Source organism: Crocuta crocuta, unplaced genomic scaffold (genome assembly GCF_008692635.1).
Source record: "Crocuta crocuta isolate KB4526 unplaced genomic scaffold, BGI_CrCroc_1.0 scaffold119, whole genome shotgun sequence".
NCBI lineage: Eukaryota > Metazoa > Chordata > Mammalia > Carnivora > Hyaenidae > Crocuta > Crocuta crocuta.
Window position 1 is genome coordinate 122697 of NW_027551562.1, and position 21838 is coordinate 144534.

Consider the following 21838-nt stretch of genomic DNA (forward strand, 5'->3'; position numbering starts at 1 on the left):
TCTCACTTCAGGTGAGAGGGGAGGAGCAGAGAGAAGGAAAGGCACATGCCACCCTGAACATTGTAGGTTCTTAGTAATTGCATATTCAACCAATGAATCGTTAGATAATCCTAAACTTTCTTTCACCTCCAATGTCACTGTAAGCAGGGAGAATCCATCAGACACCTGGACTCGTGCCCACTTTGGAGAATACCTGGGCTAGGGTCTGGCTGGTCCATGCTCTATACCCTTCTAGGGAGTCTGAGAGTAGCTAAGACTTGACTTCCCAGCTTAGCCCTCATTTTTGACCATTTCTCTCTGTATTTCCATGTCTCTAATTTCCTCAAACAAAAGCCATTGGCTTTTCTCCTTTTCACTATACATACCTGGTTAGTTGTTGGGGTTTTTTTGGTTTTTGTTTTTGTTTTACATTTTAAAATCATAGTAAGAACCTTAAGATGAGATCTACTCACTTAACAAAGTTTTAAGTGTACAACACAGTAGTGCTAATTCCAAACATGATGCAGGTCTCTAGAACTTGCTCTTCTTACAGAACTGAAAGTTTACACCTATTGAACCATTCTGAAGAAAGTTACGTAATATAACGCGGACCGTGCTAGGCTGGAGGATGTAAGCCCCTTTTCCACCGTGTGTGTCCTAGGGCAGGTCTGCTGATTCCCTTTGCCCCGGTTTCTCCAAGGACAGTAGGAGTGTAAGATCATTTTCCTGTCTGTCTCACTTGCTTATGATGAAAGTCATATGAGACCACATTTGGCTTCGCAAATATTATTACTACATACTTAAACACTCTGAAGGGCTCTAATGATAATGTGTTAGAAATATTTACATATTGGGAGGAATAAGAGAAAAAATCAAAAACTGGTGACTCCTGGGAACCACCTAGCCACGAGAGGTGTTTTACTTGGCCTGCACTGTATTTTTACGTGTTTGGGGCCAGCACTTAAAAAAATATTTGATATTTTAAAAGAAAAAAAAAACCAGAATTCTAATTTTCTCTTTAAAACTGGAGCTCTGGAACACAGGGCCTGTTTTCCCCTAGGGAAACATTTGGCTGGAGCTGAGCAACACCTGTCCTTTTGAATAAATCATGATCTCTACAATTCATTGTAGTCCCCACCTGTCACACAGGTAGATGTACATGTACACATACCTGTTTCAATCATTTCAGTTAATGGTCTGGATCCAGCAGTCATTTTTCTTGTGACCCACTGGTGTGGCTGACTGTTAGACCCAGAAAATCCTAGATTCAAATCTTGATGTTTCCATTTAGTACCTATGTAACTCTGGACAAGTAATTAACCCATCTGAAATTCTCTACCCTCTCACTTTTCGTATGGACATAAAACTATTTACTACGTAGGGTTTGTGGATGTAGACACAGTGTTTTATACAGTGTCAGGCACATATTCATTAAAAGATGTCATATTATTTGAAAATGACAGTCATGCTGGAAGAAAACTATAGCAAAAGGAAGACATCTCTAATGGCAGAAATTTAGACATTGCGCAAGAGACATTTTCAGGTAGAGTGATTTCAATACGGAGGACTTGAATTTTATGGAGACCACATAGCTGCTCCTAGAACTTCAATGATTAATATAAATAAATAAGGTCTGTCAGAATAGCCAGGCTGTCTTCAACAACTCTCAATTTTCTATCTGGGAATACAGTGGCCTGTGCATTGCTATTCTCAATCTTGCCATGCTTTTAAGTATCTCCACCTTCAGGACCCAGCTTGCATGTCCATTCTCTGAGAAGTTCTTTCTTGTCACCCTCAGGTTAGATTAGCAGCCCCCACCTCCATGCCTCCAAAGCACCTGAAATCTCTATCATTAATAATAATTACACAGAGCAGTACCTTTTCTTACTTGTATATCTCACTCGATATGGTAAGGCCCTCAGAGGCAAGAATGATGCCTGTGGTGATTAATTTTACGTGTCAAATTAGCTGGGCCACAGTACTCACACATGATCAAACATTTTTCTAGATGTGTCTGTGAAGGTATGTTTTAGAAGACATAACAACATTTAAATGAGTAGACTGTGAGGAAAACAAATTACCCTCCATAATGTGGACAGGCTTCGTGCAATCACAGATGAAGACCTTAAGAGAAAGAGACTTGTGTCCCAAGCAGGGATGTGGACTGCAAACCTTCGCCTGGGCCTCTAGCCCACCAGCTCACTCTGGTGATTTGGGACTTACCAGCCTCCAGAATCTCAAGAGCCAACTCTCTGTCTGTATACTGATGCATCCTGTTGGTTGTCTTTCTCTGGAGAACCCTAACACACACATGTCCTGTGAACCTTTGTCTCTCCTCCCTCTGTGGTGAGCAGTAGGCACTCGGGAATTGTGGGGAGAGTAAGCAAATATACTGACATATGAACAAATTATGTTATGGACAGATTTTTAATTGCATGAAAGTTTAGGTGCGTTCACCTCCAAGTTCTCTTCCAACTTTTAAAAGAACTACGATTAGGGGCACCAGGGTTGCTCAGTTGGTTAAGTGCCGACTTTGGCTCAGGTCATGATCTCTCCTGCCTCACGAGTTCGAGCCCCACGTTGGGCTCTGTGCTGACAGCTCAGAACCTGGAGCCTGCTTTGGATTCTGTGTCTCCCTCTCTCTCTGCCCCTACCCAGCTACTGCTCTTTCTGTCTCTCAAAAATAAATAAATGTGAACAAAAATTTAATAAAAAATAAACATAAATTTAAAACACTATGATTCTATTCCCATTCACTTCGGGAAAGATCTTTTCTTCTCTGAAATCACAGAACATTTAGGCCACCTCATATTCTGCCTTGCATCATTGTGATACATCTCCCTCCTAAACCGAGAATTCCTTGAGGACAACTTCAATGTTCACCCTTTCTGCACCTGATACTTGGTAGATACTCTGTGAGGAATTCAGTTGACTTAGATTGGGTGCATTGAATTATTCCTGAAGTCTGTCTCTACGTGTTCCAAACAGGCCTTTTGTACCCCTCAGTCTATAATAAATAACGAGCTGTTGCACTTATTTGTCATATTTTCCTAATTGTTTTAATGCATTGTATTGATTTTTGCATAACGTCTTTAATAAAAATCCTTCTGAAGTCTCAATGCCAGCCACTAGTAATAAATGTTAAAATAGATCAGGATCTATTTGGAGGTTATTTTTCTTTTAATTATAGTGATTAAGTTTGTGGGAAAAAAACACACTGCATAAATAGAAAAGTTCAAACTTAAAAAAATTACGTGGGCTCAATTAGTTTCCATTTGCTTAGGACACGACTCTTTACAAAACGCTCTCTTTCAGGACATTGAAACGATCTGAGCTGCGTAAGGTACCGCCGCTAACCTCATTCCAGGAGTCGGAAAACTGAGAGCCAGAGTTAGTAATTACTAGCACTTAGATCATGTTAACTATGCGCTAGACACTGCTACATGTTTCAAATATGCAAATTCATTATTTTGTTTAACAATCAGAAGAGATAGGTACTGTGGTTTTCCTCCTTAAAGCTGAGGAAACTGAAGACAAAGAAAATAAGGCAAATATAACGCTTGATTTTACGTGTCAACCTGACTGGATCCCAGGACACCCGAATATGTGGCTAAGTATTATATCTGGTGTGTCTGTAAAGGTGTTTCTGGATGAGATGAGCATTTGAGTCAACAGAGCAAAGCAGACTGCCCTGCCCAATATGGGTAGTTATCACTGAATCCGGGGGAAGTCCTGAATAGGACAAAGAGGCAGGGGAAAGCAGAATTTGACCGTTTCCACCTCACTTTTTGAACTGGGACCCTGGCATTCTTCTGCCCTTGGCCTGAGACTTGTACCATCGGTTCCCATGGTTCTCAGGCCTCCAGACCTGGGCTGAACAACATCGGATTTCCTGGCCCTTCACCTTGCAGACGGCAGACCATGGGACGTGTCTTCATAGGAAACAAGTCTTACTGGCTCTGTTCCTCTGGAGGAGCCTGACTGACACACTATCTGAAGTCACACACTGACCAGCTGGGGGCCAGAACTAAAACCAGATTTGCTGAGCCCCAAATCTCTAATTCCCTTGCATCAGGCTACCCCTAGATCACTCCACCAAACATACAACCATTACACAATGGTCCGCAGCTGTCAGTGGGCTTGACCGCATTTTCCCTCAGACTAAATAGCTGGGAAGCATCAGGTCGGAGATCCCCTTCACTACTAAGTCATATCAGAAATAGAAACCACGAAGCCTATCTTCTTTCCCTCGCCATGTGTGGGTAAGGATTATTGTTTCCACAGCCACAGGCTGAGTCCTGAGCCCGGTTGGCACAGCAACACCGAAAAGGGGGAAGAGCAGAGGGAAATCGGTCCAAGATTCTGAGCAATAGGACACCAACCAACGTGTGGGCTCCGGTGCTCTATGCACTCGGGGCCTCGGTTACACTGGGGTCTGAACAGCTTAACTTCAAATGATTCGGCAATTTTAATTGAAAGGCATGTTGGTCTTTTTGTTAAAAAATCCAAAAGGGAAAAGAAAAGGCATTAGGTTCAAGGAATATTCCATCTCAGTGAGACCATTGAAAGTCCAAAATATTTCCCAGCAAGATGCATTTGTTCAGCTATTAATAACTTTATTATTTTTCCACTATGGCAAGAACCTAGCTGTTCCTCTAGTGGATATTCTCTTAGATGGAAAAAAGAAATCATTATCATTTCAAGCATCAAAAATCCCATTTTCCCTCAAATGAATAGAAAATGGAAGCAAAAAAGCAGGCTTTGCTGCGTGAAACGCCCAAACTCAGTATATAAGCTTAGTCATGCCTCTGTTTTCCCACCTATAAAATTGAATTAAAAATCAGAAAAGATGAATTTTATAAAACTGCCCTTCCAGTGGACCCTAGATAAGAATGATACAAAGTACTTTGAGTAAATGACCTTTGTTAATTTTAAAGTTTCATTTTGACACTCGTGTGAAGATTTAAAATCTTCCAAAATTAGAACCTTAAAAAAAAAAATATCCCTGGCACTCAATGCCTAAGACGTGGATTTTGTTGCCATTCTCCCCCTGCTAGGAGGCAAGCTTCATGAGCCCAATGAGGTCACCACTAACCCCACACGATGTGGATTTCGGATGGATGAGTGCCCAGAGTGGAGCGCGGCCCTGCACAGCCTGCCACCATCCCCACCTCTGGAAAACAGCCCGCCCAGCAAGGGAACCCAGAGTCTCATCAGTCAGGCGCAGGGAGCCTGCAAAGTTCTACTTTGAGTGTCCCCTTCTGAGTCATCTGCCCTTTCCCTCGCCCCCATGTCTCCATTTGCTCATGTCAGGGCACCCTGACTCGGAGGTCACCGGAGCACCCCAGAAAGTCTGCCTGACCCGTGTGCGAGCTTCCTGAAGCAGCAGGCTCCTAACTCCATGAGCTGCAGGGGAAATCTCGGCCACCGAGTTTCAAGACAATGGGACAGTGTGACCCCGCTCATACGGGGGCCCCTGACCTAGCCCAAGCCACTCAGTTTCAGGACACACCTGTGGCCCGGCTCCTAGGGGAAAGCATAGCCTCTACAGGGTTATAGACCCAGGACAAATAATCCAATCACAGGTTTCTCGGGCTGCAAGGGTGAATGGGCCTGACGTCAGAACTGAAACAGATGGGGGGGGGGGGGGAGAAGCGGCACAGAAGTGTCTTTAAAAGAAAAGGGGAGACAAGAAGAGAGAGCCCCCCGCCCCGTGAGTTCCACCGGCTGATTCTGTTTCCAGCTCTCCTCTCTACAGCCCCATCTTTGTACCNCTTCCGCCGCCAAGCTGCTTCTCTCTGCCAGCAAACCTGGCATAAGACGTGGCCTCTTTACACGACAGCTCCACACAGATGCCAGGTCTGGGCCTCAGGAGCACTGGCCCTAATAAGACCTGTTAGCAGGCAAAGGCGCTTGCTCAATTAAGGGATAACTTTTGTTCTAAGAGGGCCACGCTGGCAAAGCCCCAAGTGCTCCAAATCTCTCCCCACCCCCAGCTTTGATGCTCTGATTATCCTATCGTCAGATCAATAGCCCATCTGCTCCTTTGAGTAGTCTAAGCCATCCTGCGCTAAATTAAAACAGATAGGATCAATCCGCGGTTAATTTCTCCCAACCAAACAATTTCTCTCTCTTTTGGATTCTCTTGGAAGGTGAATTATATAATCCTGACACACTATTAGGGCTCTCTGACCACAGAAAGCCCTGCTACAATGCCTGCCTGCTCTCTTTATTAGCAGCTCCACAGTGTGACAAAGCCAGAGATTTATCAGAAGGTATTATGCAGACCTGGCTTGAACCTTGCAAATCCTCTGCCAGGGCACCCTGGAAGGGAAAAGGGATCTGAATTCCAGTGCGTGGGAATAATCCTGGGGGAGGAATTAAACCCAAATTTGATAAGCTGAGCATAAGCTTCTATTTCTGAACAATCCACTGCCATCATTGGTGAGTACTATTTTCTCTGCTAAAGGCAAAAATCAGGACACCTTGAAGCAAAACGTCAATGGAAACACGGGACTTACACTCAAGCTGAAACAAACTGGTGGTAAGGGATGCAAGGGTATATACTAACAGTAACAGGGATCATTAATATATTATCGCTGAGTACTTACATACGCTAACCCATGTAATGCCAAATCCTATGTAAACTGAGGTTTGGAAAGGGTAAGTGACCTCCGAGACACAGAATGAGAAGGTGGCAATTAGGACTTATCACCAGGAGGCGTGCAAAGAGAAAGCATTACTGGTTGTTAGACCACAGGGTACTTCTGTGCCGACTGTTAGGACGCCGGGGGGTACCTCCGTGCTGGCTGTAAGGATCCTGGGGTACCTCCATGCTGGCTGTTAGCATACTGGGGTACTTCCGTGCCAGCTGCTAGGATGCCAGGGTAATTCTGCACTGGCTATTAGCATACGGGGTATTTCCGTGCTGGTTGATATATAGCAACTGCACCAAGCCCCTGAGTGGTTTAATCTTTGTTAAGCCCCAAAGACTCAGGCACACATAGCCTGATAAGTTGGGATGTCTGGCCCTCCAGGCTAGGTATGCCATGGAAACTCAGGGGTTAACCTGGTACATCAGTGGTGTTTCCAGGATGCCATCCTATGGTTAGGGCCAACATCCATAACAGTTATTAATATTTTGCTTTTTTCTGGTAACACCAGGATTTATCCCTGGGGATGCCATACGTCCAAACTCATGCTCTTAACCAGAATGCTCTTATTCCCAAGAGGAGACAAGACCCACAGGAGAAAGTCTAGAGGATGCCCAGGAAGAGACAGGGATGGATCTGGCAAAGCATCCACACAGCCAGTCTGGTCCACCAGGGGTTATGTTTCAGTTCTCTGGGACAGGCTTCCGCAGCAGTGGGAGAATAATAAGAACTAATACCTATTAATCATTTACCACATGGCTGGCACTGTTTGGACATTTACAAATGTCATTTTACCTTCTTGGGAAAGATCTTATTGTAGAATCTGGTGAAGAAGGGTAGATGAAGAGAGAAATGCAGATGAAGAAAGGTACTGTTATCCAGACAGATAAAGAGACCAAGTGAGTTGCCCAGTGTCACAGATTTAATAAGAATGGTGCCAAGATTCAAACCTGGGCTATTTTATTCCAGCGCCCAGGCTATCAGCCTATTCCTCTTTTTGTTTCCCGGGAGCAGGAAAGAAACTCAGGGAAGTGAGTCATCTCAGGGACTTGTTTCCTGCGTCCAGCACCAAGCTGCTTGCCTTAGACACAAGGATGTGTGCAGAGCAGTGACCATCATGGGGAACTACACACCCAAGGAATTGGAACTTTATCTATCTCTGACCAATCTGCCAAGCTGATCCAGCAGTAATAAATACCTTTCACAACCATCTGGAGGGGTTAAAATAGCCTTATATCATCAACTTTGTAAAAGGCTCAGCAGTGAAGAAAAAAAAATAAAAGGAGAAAGGAAGAACAGTAGAGACTGAGCTCATGGACCAGGATGAGAAAACAGGACACCACAGCCTGTGAAATGGGATAATTCAAAGGTACTGTTGGGTCCAGTTGGGAAAACAGAACCACACTGTCATGCTCACAGAGAAAATGAATATGGAGAATTGATTGAACAGTCACAGGAGGACAAATCAAAAAGTGGGAATGATCACGCAATTAACATATGGTACCAGGCAGCTGCATTAGGGCTGACCGCGGGAAGGAAGTTGGGGGTTCTCAGAAGCCAGAAGCTCACAGAAGTAGGTGCAAGGAATGGGGACCCAGACCCTCTGGGGCGGGGGTACTGCCTGGCTGCTTCTCTCTCCCTTTAGGAGCTTGTAGGAATGGCCCTACAGAACTGAATTTCAGGCCTAAGAGTAAGGAGACTGCCAGACTTCCTCTGAGGAGCACCGCGAAACTACAAACATGTAGAAAGAAGGTGGTGAGGGGCTGCGGTCAAGACTACACACAGGAACAGCAACAACAGAAAGAACAAACCCCTATTCCCTTCTCCGCCTTCTGAAACGAACAGGCAGATGGCAGCATAGAAGACATGGAGTTTGCCAACTATAAGCCCTAGCTAGCGTCACAAAGCAGAATATGGAATTGTGGGTTTGGAGCTGAGAGATGTGGCTTAAAATTCAGCATATTACTTACCCGCCCGAAAGTAGTCTGCCATGCGACGCTGCCATTCCAAAAGCCACTGTACCAGACAAAACGATACTACTGATGGAGCTAACATTTATTGAGTATGTGGTCTACATAAAGCTCTGTGCTATACACGTAACACAGAATAGTCAATTAAGCGTCACTGTCCTAAGTGTAGACGATACCATCAGGATTCTCACTTTATAGACAGGAAAACTAAGGTCACTAATGTTTTCAAGATCACTCAGAATTCAAGCCTTTAACTCCTAGCCTATATACTTAGCTAGAAGCCAGTCTATTGTGCACTTGGTAGACTGTAAATTGGTGCGGCTACTCTGGAAAACAGTATGGAGTATCCTCAAAAATTTAAAAATAGAACTAAGGTATCATCCAACAATTCCGCTTCTGGGCATATATGCAGAGGAAACAAAATTACTACGTCAAAGGGATATCTGCACCTCCTTGTTCATAGCAGCATTATTTACAATTGCTGATATATGGAAATGACTTAAGTGTGCAATAATGAACAGATAAAGAAATTGTATACACACACACACTCACACACATTATCATTCAGCCATAAAACAGGAGGAAATCCTACCATTTGCAAAAACACACATGGACCCTGAGGGCATTGTATCAAGTGAAATAAGTCAGACAGAGAAAGGCAAATACTGTAGGATCTCAGCTTTATAAGCAGAATCTTGAAAAAAACCTCAAACTCATAGAAAAAAGATCATACACATAGGTGGTCATCAGAGGCAGGGGAGGGGAATTGGATGAAGGTGGTCAAAGGTAGAAACTCCCAGTTATAAGGTAAATAAGTACTAGCAATGTAACATACAACATGGTGACCACAGAACACTGCTCTGTGGTATGTGTGAGAGCTAATGAATTGAGTAAATCCTAAGAGTATCCATCACAAAGAAAACATTTTTTCTCTTACTTTTCTGCTTAATTTATATGAGATGATGGATATTAATTACACTCACTGTGGTAATCATTTCACAATATATGTAAGTCACGTCATTATGCTGTATACCTTAGATTTATACAGTCTTATGTGTCAATTAAATCTCAATTAAACAGGAGGACAGAAAGCTTAGTTTAATTCACCTCTTCTAAGAAGTTTTTCCAAAGTGCCATTGCTCACTAGATTTAATTTCTTTCTCATCCATATTCCTCCATATCCCCATTGTATGTTACTGAGTCCCCTGCTTGTTGAATTTAGTGGAATAAAGTCAACACAGTCTTTGATTGAAAACCCAGGTCTTCTGGCTCTCTCTCAAGTGATGTATATGCAGATGAATTGAGAAATATTTCTGAAGATCTTTATTTCATAAAACTCCTTCTTTGTCTCCATCTCTACTTGCTATATTAAATAATCTGAACTTTATATGGTTTACAGGCAATGAACAAACATAATCAGTCTTGAAAATGTTCAAGAACCACCCATATCCCACATTGGGGATCAACAAAAGATGACCTTGGGTTCTCTAAACCCTTCTAACTGGGGTGATCTCAGATAGACCTCAAGATGTGCCCAGTTATCTCAACCATAAAACAAGCAAAATATCTCAGATCAACTATATCTAAACCCCAGGAGGAAAATACTGTTTGACTTGCTTTGCTATTTCTTTCTTTTACACATCATAAATCACAGAGTTTCCTAAGGTCACATCTAGGGGATTTGGGGGTTAGGAGTGGCTGGCATCAGATCTGGCAATGGTATACACTTTGGCCACCACACACAGGCTGCTGGTGACCCAGCTCAGCCTGTGGTTTGTTTATTTCCTGTCCTCTGGACACCACAGGCACATGGCCAACATGCCAGGTGAGCTGATCTCAGAACAAGCAGTAAAATTACCATGGGAAAAACCAAGCCAATAGATCTCCACAACCCACATCCAATTTATCCAAGGTCACAGAGACCAATACATCATTTAGACAAGCCATTGACCTCCATGTACCTCAGTCTGACCTTCTCCAACACAATGCCACTATTATTGATTATTGTTATGGTGAAAACCCAAGATAATCTTGGAATGAGGATCAGAAACCTTGAGTTCTAGGCCTGTATCCAAAACTACTTCATGACTCTGGGCAAGGCAAGTCCCATGTCCGAACTTTCTTATGCATAGAAATGAAATCCTCAAAGTCAGGCACAGAAGGACAAATATCATATGTTTGCACGTATAGGAGGATTAGGAGGAACTTGACGGAGGAACAAGGGGGAGAAGAAGGGGGNATGAAATCCTCAGACTAGTTCTAATTATTTGTGTTTCTTTGATTCCAACACTATGGGGATATAAATACAAATGTGAATGCCTCCATCCCTTAAGAACAAAGGCATCGCTCATTGCCTTTGACACTGATAATGATGGAATCCTGGAATCTCAGAGCCTAAAGGAATTCTTATTCAGACAGTGACATAATCTAGATTCCTCAAGCAGAAGTGTTCAACCCAAAGTCATACATGAGAGATTCTGGACTTCAAGTCAGCTCTTCAGGGCACCAATCTTGTGTTGTTTTCTCCACAATCACAGCTTCTTGGCACGCACATCAGAGTCCAGTGATAATGCATGGTCATTCACCATTCCATTTTCATTTTTTAAAATGCCTGAAACTGTAGGGCAATAGATGAGCCATATTCATTTATTCAACAAATATTTATTAAGGGATGAATCGAATTCTGCGTTTAATATCAACAACCAAAATTATAGCCAGGCTCAATCAAAACCTGTTTTTGGGGCCATGACCATCAGCTTAGCTCTCTGTCTTTGGTTGTATAATCATTTGCTTGCAAAAGTATGAATTATAATAACTACAAGGAATGGGGGCTTTTTTGCTGTTGTCAGGTTAATGTCCTAGGTGATACTGGAAAGGTAATTAACTCATCCTATTTTCTTGACTCCTTGTCAAAATTCGATTCCAAAAATCTTTCAGAAACCTAAGCTAAGTAATGAGATCATGTATTTGAAACTGATTGGAAACAGCAGAGTTAGCCTCATCCTTGGATGGAACCCCACCCCTTGAAGTAAGGATACACCTGCCCAAGGAAGCAATGGCTCTGGGGAGGAAGAGCCCCCACTTAGCAGATGCTAGAAAAGTCTGAGGCACTACACAGAAATGCCTGTCCTAATTTACTCCCTTCACCCCAAGTCAGTCATCTCTGTATTTTTTTTTTCAATTCCCAGTTGAAAATCAATCATTCGACAAAATTATTTTGACTGCCTAATATGTGTCAAGCACTATTTCCACGTGAGGAACACTGGTGAGCCAAAGGATCTTTGTATTCTGGTATCGCCTCTGGTAAGCCTTAGGATGCCTGCCTCTCACTGGGGCAAAGTCCATTTCTCTGCCCTCGGGTCTCCTGGGGCACTGTTACTCACTTTGGACAGTCCTTTTCATACTATATTTTCATTGAGTGTGCTGTGTCAGTCTCCCCTTCAAAACGTGTATCACCTCGAGGCAGGTACTAAGATTAGTTTTTCTCCCTACCCTAACATGAAATCTGTTCCGTATTAAGAACTCCATCCTTGCCTTAAGTTTCTAATTTATTTATCTTGATTTCAACTCTCCCTGCTGTGATTAGACCGGCCTAAACCTCTGCTATCACCTTATGCTTCATCACCTGTCAAGAAGAGCACCACGAAACAGACAACAAGCTAATAATAATTTTATAGTCTTAGAAGCATCCAGTGCTTCACAGTTAATGGGGCCAACTCACGTTCATGATTTCACACCATCTTCTTGGATCACAGAAAAGGCACTTGTACACAGAGAAACATATAAGACTCAATGGAGACAGGAAGTTACCCTTCCACCAAGGCCATCGCTAGGTAGGGTAACTTCTTCTCCCTCTCATTGGTTCTTACAGTAGCTTGTTTGCTCAGAGGACAACAGCATCACACGGCCTGTGCCTTCTTAGAAGGTAGAAAATGAAAATATCACTGCTCTAGACACAGAAGCCAACTGGGATTGGAGATGACCATTGGTGGAGAGAAAGGTGACAACCACTGGTGTCAAAAGTTCAGCAGAGGAGAACAGTGGAAAGCTTGAATAGCATGCACTACCCATTTCAGCCTTCTGTTCCCACTTGGAAAAAGGAGAAGTTCAAGGGTTGACGCTGAGACTTGGGATAGATGGGTTATCCAAGAGATTTCAAAGTCAAAATTATATCTCATAGTATTGACATTATGGCTCACAAAAAACTCCTGATAAACTCTCAGTTATGTCATTAAGGTATATGTTTTGTTCTTTATTTCAGATCATTCTAGCAAGGCTGCTGAAGAGGTATTCTGGCCCCAAGGAACAGTTCATGAGTTGTGTAACCTGGAAATTACAATAAAAGAAGGCAGAGGTAGAGGTGCTAAATGCAAAACAACCCTATAAGTTCGGTATTAATTGTCCCTATTTAAAAAGGGGAAGAGGGAAACGTGCAGGTGTTTGTATCTTGCCCAAGGGCACATAGCTGGTGAGAGACAAAGCCAGCAGACAGACAGACCCAGGCCAACTAAAGGCAGATCTCAGCCCCTTCTCCACCACATTCACCAACTTCAACAAACATTTATTAAGCGAGGCGTGTGTGGAGCTTTGAGCTGAAAAGAAAAAGAAAACCATGGCTATCCCTTCCTTCCTGATGGGTTAATGCATCCCGGACATTAACTTACACCTCTCTAATAGATTAAACTCCCCAGGCATGGTCCTTCACAGACAGAAAAAGATTGATACGATACATCCAAAAAATAAAAAAGGCTTCAATTGGCTGTCAGAACTTTAATTAAAACACTTATAGATAAACTTCACTGCAGCAAATTGTCTGTGCCACTATTACTATAGCAAGATGGATGTTCCCTGGGAAAACAGACAGAGAACTCTCCCCCGGACTAATGTGTAATTTCATAGCCATTGATTTTTTACTTTGAAAATTCTTCCCTGGCTCTTGGGAATTGGAACTTGTTCTGGGTGACCTGGCAGCAGTGTTACTTCCCCCACCCCCTTTTTGTGGAAGTGGAAGACTTATTTCCTAAGCCCATTCATATTTTCTCTTCACTGCTCTCAGTCAAATTGAAGTTGTACAAGATTGTTGAGGGCCGTGGATGGAGCTTCTGACGGCCAAGCGTGGAGAGAAAGCGTACGAGAGTAGGGAAAGGGAAAATGTACAGAAAAAAAACAAAAAAACCCACACACACAGAAAGACTGGGAAAATGAAATGAATAATGAGGGAGAAAACTAGGAGAGATAAGGTCAAATGTTTTTGATAATATTGTTATGAACATCTGAAAAGAGACTCATCTGAATTACAATTTCAAGTAAAAAATTATTACAAATTAATTGGGAAAAAAAAAAACACGTATCTAACTCACTGAACAACATGACCTCAAGGTGATGGTTTGTGGGTGATTTTCCTGTTGAGAAAACCTGGTCTAGTCCAAGCCACCATCACCTCTCAGATGGGTTAGTTTCCTATCTCCGTATCTCGCCTCTGTATTTCTTCCCTCGTGTCTGTTCCTCACACAGCAGCCAGAAGAGATCAGATCATGTCTCCACTTCGTGCAGACCTCTTCCGTGGTTTCCTACCTACCTAGAACAGAAGCAAAACCATTCAGCAATCTGCTTCTGTGACCACATCGCTCATCACCAAACACTGGGGCCTTGCTCAAGCTGCCCCAGCCACCTGGTCATGCTGATGTCTCCTGGACATGCCATGCACACACACCACTCAGAGGTTTGGGCTTGCTACCCCGTCCCCCGGATCTCCACAAAGTTTATTCTTATCTCCTCCAGACCTCTGCTCAAATGGCCCTCCATCTGAAAGTCCTCTCCTAGGCTCCCTATCTAAACTATCACTCACTCTCCAGCCCATTCTTCTGCCTTGTATTCATATCATTTTAGTAACACACACGTATCCACACACACACACATATATGTATGTGTGTCATGTGTTTGTATCTATCTATCTATCTATTCTAGAGTTCTCTAGAGAAGCACAACTAATAGGGTACATATGATAGATAGTTGGTGGATCAGATAAATATATAGGAGATAGATAGATAGATAGATAGATAGATAGATAGATAGATAGATGACAGATAGATGACAGAGAGTGACTTTTAAGGAATTGGCTCATGTGATTATGGGGGATAACAAATCCAAAATCCATGGAGGGGCAGCCATATGCTGTACAAATCATGTAATGTTGACAATACAGCCAAGAGCAAACATGAAGAGAAGTTGAAAGCCACCCGTACCCTCTCATACACACACACACACACACAGCATCCCAGCCACACATAAGGTCTGGATTTCTATAGCACACCTCACTCAGGAAAAGCATCATTAAATCATGGCTTAATGTGTGTGCTGCTGAGCAGAAACTCAAGAGCTTGTCTTGCTACCTCTGTACCTAGAACTATAAACATTTCTTCCACTCTCTGCCTCCCAGCAAATTCTTAACCTTAGGTCATGTACTGGATTTTTCTGAGCCACGATATCCTTGTCTGTAAATTAAGAGCTATCGTTCCTCCTTTTCAATGTTGTCCTAAGGTTGAAATCAAATACTGCGTGTGCTTTACACAGGGCCTTGCATATAGTAGGCGCTCTAAATTAATGGAGCCCCAATTGTGCCAGGCCTCTTGTGTCCCTGCGCACAGATATGAGTGTGAGAGCATTGAGAACTCCTCTTTCTCTACCGTCTCCCTCACTTATACCACTCTTCAGCTCCATTCAGAATGTCACCAGTTAGGACTAAGAGACCCCAGCAGGTACCCCCCAACTGCTCTTGAACAAGCCTCTCTGTGTCCACTGTGCTCAACATCTCTGTGTTCTTTTACCCTTTGCAGATACCCTCATCTAGGCTGCTGAGTGTGGAACTGACTAAGGAGATCTCCCCATCGCACCCACAGCCAGTGCCTGGGACAGAGGGGTGATGTCCTTGACAAGGGTACTGCTTCCAAATGCTCCTGGAACTGCTAGTGGTCAAGGCACTGGAGGAAAGCTGCATTGCAAAGCTGATCAACAGGCCAAACAAACAAACAAACAAACAAACAAAAAACCAACCTCTACCCCACTGTGTTCACATTTCCTACCTCTACTAGCTGAGAGTTTCAGACAGGTTATTTCATGTCTCATTTTCCTAACTGCAAAATAGAGATGAAAACTACCCAACCTAGAGAGTAGGAATAAGTAAAAAAAAAAAAAAAAAGAAAAGAAAAGGGGGTAACACATGTCCTGAGCACATAGATGGTGCCCAATCTCTCTTAATAACCCTTACCTTTCTTCTTTTCCAGGAATAAGAAAACTGGACATTTAGCAAAGACACTCATATCTTATGGTCTCACAGGTGCCTTAAGAGAGGAGTCCTTTCTGCTTCTTCCTGGGAGCTCCTACAGACGGAATGGGCCCTCTCAAAATGCATATATTGAAGCCCTAATCCCCAGTCGGATCAGAGCTGGAGGTAGAGTCCTCAGGAGAGGGATTAATGCCCTTGTAAAAAGACACAAAGACGATCTGTCTCTCGGCCATATCAGGGGACAGTAAAGGCAAGAAGCAGCTGTCTGTAAGTCAAAAAGAATTCTTGCCAGAACCCAACCATGCTGGTAGCCTAATCTCAGTCTTCCCAAACCCCAGACGGTAAGAAAAAAATGTCTATTTAATCTACTCAGTCTGGCACTCTGTCAGAGCGCCCCGAGCTGACCAACACCTACATACCATCTTTCTCCTTCAGTCCACAAGAAAAAAAGAAGAAGAGAGAGAGAGAAAGAGACTCTAAAATGCTAAAATGAACAAAACAAAGCAAATGTCATGCTAATTGCTTTCTACCATCTGCACAATCAGCATGCCCAGAATTTCTGCTTCTCAGTTCGGGCTCAAGGATGCCTCTTACAAAACAAGCCTTCTTCCGACTCACTAGGACTAAAACCACCAAGCCAGAGCTAGGCTGCTTCTGAAGTAGTTATACATTAAAGTAAAGCTGGACCCTACCACACACTCGATGAGTCAGCCCCTTGTCCAACTGAGTTCCGCGGGTTGTCGAACAACCGTCTGCACATCATAAACCCAGAGCAAAGTCATACTAAAACAGACTCAAAGGAGTTGGCCAAATGCACAGGGAAGGACAGACACCAGCCCAGACACCACTGAGGCTTGGTGTCATCAAGGAGCAACTGTATCATGATGATAGCACCAATAATAGTATTGTTAGCAGTTAGGCGTGAGAAAATCCAAAGCACAGTCAAGTCACATGGCTAACATGAGTAGAAATGGAAGATACTGGCACAGGAGCGCCTGGGTCGCTTAGTCGGTTAAGCGTCGACTTTCGCTTAGGTCATGATCTCGTGGTTCATGGGTTCGAGCCCTGCGTCGGGCTCTGTGCTGACTGCCAGCTCAGAGCCTGGAGCCTGTTTCAGTCTGTGACTCTCTCTCTCTCTGACCTTCCCCTGCTCACGCTGTCTCTCTCTCTCTCCCCTAGAAATAAATAAAAACATTTAAAAAATTAAAAAAAAAAAAAAAGGAAGATACTGGCACAAACACTGACCCTAAAGTCCATGTCTTACCTCTAAGAGAGAAGGGAGGAGACTAGAGATAGAATTTACTTATAGATTTAATCACATCCTATTTGCATTCATCTCAAACTGAAATTTAGCATTTCTCTCAGGTTTGAATGTAAGCAACAAGTCACAGAACTATTTTTTTAAACGTTTATTTATGTTTGATAGAGAGAGAGGGGGAGACACAGATTTGGAAGTAGGCTCCAGGCGGGGCTTGAACTCACGGATCGTGAGATCATGACCTGAGCTGAAGTCAGACGCTTAACCGATTGGGCCACCCAGGTGCCCCGTCAAGTCACAGAACTATTACCAGTAACTACAACTGTCATCAATGGAAATCACAGGTATTTTTGTATCACAGTGCAATTGTTCCAAGTATCACGAAATGTCATTTATATTCATTACCACTTCAAAATTATGGTAGTTATTAAATTTCTGCTAGGCCTTATAATTTTATGTGTTCATAAAGAACCCCACATATTACTATACCACAAATGCTTTTTTTTATTATGATGATTTTATTTAAATATAATTGGCATATTCTGAATTTTGTAATGCATTATTGACTATGATACATATATATTATTTCATGTTTATTATCACAGCAGATATTATTTGAAACATTGAAAGTATTATTCTCAAAAGAGGTTCATAGGCTTCACCTGACTAGCAAAAAGATCCACGGGACAAAATAGTTTAGAATATTTGGTGTACAGAGCATGTTTACAGGAAAGCTAGCTGGGAAAAGACACGTTGGTTAGGGGAAAACACAGAAAAGTTGGGTAACAGGAGGTCAGAGGTATGTCTGTCTGCAGGTAGCAACAAATGAAAGGCTTCCGTGGGTTAGTATTATTAACACTGTCCTCAAATTTCATTTTAAAAATTTTTAATGTTTATTTTTGAGAGAGACAGAGTGTGAGCGGGGGAGGGGCAGAGAAGAGAGGGAGACACAGAATCTGAAGCAGGCTCCACGCTCTGAGCTGTCAGCACAGGGCCTGATGTGGGGCAAGAACCCACGGACCGCGAAATCATGACATGAGCCGAAGTCGGATGCTTAACCGACTGAGCCACCCAGGTGCCCCTGTCTTCAAATTTTTAATAAGATTTTGGTGTAAACATAATATAGAATGTTTTCTTGTTGAGCCTAAGCCTAGATAATGCAGGTTTATTTACTGTTCAGTCAGCAATCTGCAGCTGATGCTCAGAATCGTAAATTGGCAAAAATTCTCCAGCTTCAACCCATTTTATCCCCCAGGGGGTATCCAGCCTTGCCTTTCATTACCTCTTGTGTCTGTGACCGGTCTAACTAAATCACTAGGGTCTTTTTATTCGATAGATTTCAATTAGGATATTTGTGTTCCATAACTGCTTAATGTTTTAACTTCCTCCACAATCACTCGATTCTTAACTGAGGTCTTCAAGTGCCTTAAAGCAAGGGACAAAATCTCAAATGCTGGGGGCGCCTGGGTGGCTCAGTCAGCTAAGCCCCCGACTTCAGCTCAGTTCATAATCTCACGGTTCCTGAGTTTGAACCCCACATCAGGCTCTGTGCTGATAGCTCGGATTCAGATTCTGTGTCTCCCTCTCTCTTTGCCCCTCCCCAACTCACACACTCTCTCTCCCTCAAAAATAAACATTAAAAAAATAAAAAATCTCACATACTCTCATGGGCTAAGCAGATGATGTGAGTGTGTGAGGATGAAACCAACTGGCTTGGGCCCCTCTGACACACTGCAGTGCAGTCTGGGGTTTGCCAAAGTCCTTGCTCCATTCTCCCCATTTTCTTCTGGACACTGAGTTTATGTGTCACTATACTGGAATGATGACCAGAGCTTCCAATCTTCCAGGAGAAACCAGAATCCTAGAATTTTATATAATATATCCTTTTTCTTAAATGCTGTGAATCAGCCAGTACCTGAGCTGCCAACCTCCAGCTTAATACTGCATGTCTGAGGAGAATATTTCTTCTTCTTTTTTTTTTTTTTTTTNTTTGAGAGACAGAGTATGAGTGGGGGAGGGGCAGAGAGAGAGAGAGAGAGAGAGAGAGAGAGAGAGAAGACGACACCGAATCCAAAGCAGGCTACAGGCTCTGAGCTGTCAGCACAGCGCCTGACTCAGGGCTCCAACTCACGAACTATGAGATCATGACCTGAGCCCAAGTGGGTCGCTAAACTGACGGAATTACCCAGGCGGCCCTCTGATGAGGACATTTCTAACATGAGGGCAGATTATTGTGATGGTGGCTTCCCCAGATCCCTGCTGGGTACAACATCTGAACATCATCTGACAACGGTCTTTCATATGTGCGATCACATCTGCCCTTAAAGAACTGGAGCAGGGTTAGAGGCTCCACGATACAGATTAACCATGGAGGCTCAGAGAGGTTACTTGGTGAATCCAACATCACAGAGCTGGAGGAGAGCTGGGCTAGTCCACACGTCAGGTTTCAGATGGCCCTGCCACCCCGGGTTGAGCTGGCCATTCCTAGCTACCAGCTATCTCACTGGGACACATTTAAATAGCTTTAAACAGAAGCTTGGCAACATACAATTTTGGCGACTCGTCCAACTGCTTCAACCGCCTCTAGTATTTTATGTTCTAATCAATTGGTTTCATGCTTTTTAAATGTTTGTATATATCCTGGTGTGCAGTGATCTGAAAGGCAGCATGAAACAACTTTGATTTTTCCATGTATTCAAAGATTTTAGCAGGTTGATCACATCAGCAGTGAGCTCTGGGTCCCTCCCCCCTCTCCTCCTTTGCAGAAGTATTACCGCAACTAGCTGGTCTCTCTGGAAATAGCCACTTGCTGCAGTGATAAATCTTAGGTTCACTATGTAACCCCTGATGCGTTTCCCATTTTCCCACCAAATTCCACTGTCCAAATTTGGAGTCCCAACTTGACCACAAGCAGATACAATTTCACTTTGTGGGATTTTCCCAGCTTTTCCTTGCATTATGGCTGCAAAGCTTGTAACACCAGCTGTGGCTAAGCCAGCCCTCCAAAAAAGGCAATTGTGCTCCTTGATGGAATCACAAAGCCCGGTGCGGCTGCCAGCGCGGCTCCTTGAACGGCCTTTTCGGGATTCTGGGGAGGCTTCCAGCCCTTCCTCCCACTCTACCGGTTAAGGATGTGGGCCCCTCCAACAGCTCAGAATCCTTCAAAAGACCTAAGAAAGAAAGAGAGAGGGGGGAACAATGCACACTCTTACCCCTGTTTTCTGGGACTCCATTTTTATTTTATCACCAAGACCCTACATTCTTTCATTTATTTGTTTCATCAGTTTGCCCTTATCGTTCCTAGCCGCTCTCAAGCATTTGCGCTGGGGGTGGGAGAGGACACACTGCCGAAGACAGGCTGCTGTTTCTGCACAGACGCATCACACAACCAGGGACGCACCTGCAGGACCCTAATAATGCCAGTCCACCGTCCTTCACCCGAAGTGCTTGAGGCCAGAGGAGTTCCAGAACTCAGACATGCTCAGGCCTTCGAGGCATGGCGTGATGTGTGCATGTGTTTGTGTGTGTACTACTTATATATATATGTATGTGTATTACATGTGTGTGTGTGTGGACCCAATTTCACAGGGTCTCCTTACCAAATCTAACTGGTATAAAACTCAAAAATAGCCTCATATCAGCTCAGGTCAGATTTTTGTCCCCAAATTCATTTGGCACCAAACTTTAAAATTCAGAGCCTTTTGGGGTTAGGAATTGCAGATTCAGGGCCATGGAACTTGAATGGTGGTCATTTACTGAGTGTCTACTATGTCCCACAAAACACACAGGTCTGGTTCCATGTTAAGCCCCCAGAGGGCCCTGCTTGGATTGTTACTGAACACCCTATCTGATAAACGTTGACACAGACCACCTTAAATGAGCCTGTTAACACTGCGGCAGGATGTTCTCTCCATTTTAAGGAAAGAAATCTATGGTTCGTGGAGATCAAGTGACTCTCATAAGGTTGTGCAACAAGTAAATGGCCTGGGACCCTCGTCCCATCTGCCAGAAGCTGTGCTGTTTCCATGATGCAAAACTGCTGCCTTACTTGGGAGCCACTCTGATCCCCCAAGTGCCCTTCCTGCCCCCTCCAAAGCCCACCCCCTGAGTTTCCTGAGAGGCTTGCACAACATGAAGACAGTAAGTCCTGCTCCACAGGCCTGTTCCCAGTAACACGCCCATCTTGATGGTCCTTGGTTTTCCCTCTGTGCCTCACTGAAAAAAGTTTTGGAATCTGACCTCTCTGGGGTTGAATTTCATTCCTGACCTGATTTGAGCTTGGGAAAATCACTAACACTCTGTGAGAGTGTTTTCTCATCCTTAAAATGGAAAACAAAAAAGTTCATAATTATTGGAGTTACTATGGGGATAAAATGAGTTAATCTGCATAAGGTATCTGGAACATAGAAGGCTTGACAAAGGGTAGCTATTACTATTGTAATTATTATTGCTTTTGTTATCATCCTTATTGTAAAGCTGTCAGTTCAACACATCCTATGTCCTAGGTAGTATATAAAGTGAATTAGATGTGCTCATGGAGAGAATCTATTCTACTCTAAGTACCTGGGGCAAGCTAACAGTCTTTTATGCTGATCATATGACCCACAATACCGTGAACAAAGCTGACCGACCCAAGAACAGGTACTTGACCCATGAACTATCACCTATGAACCTACAGTCATCTTATTAGTGA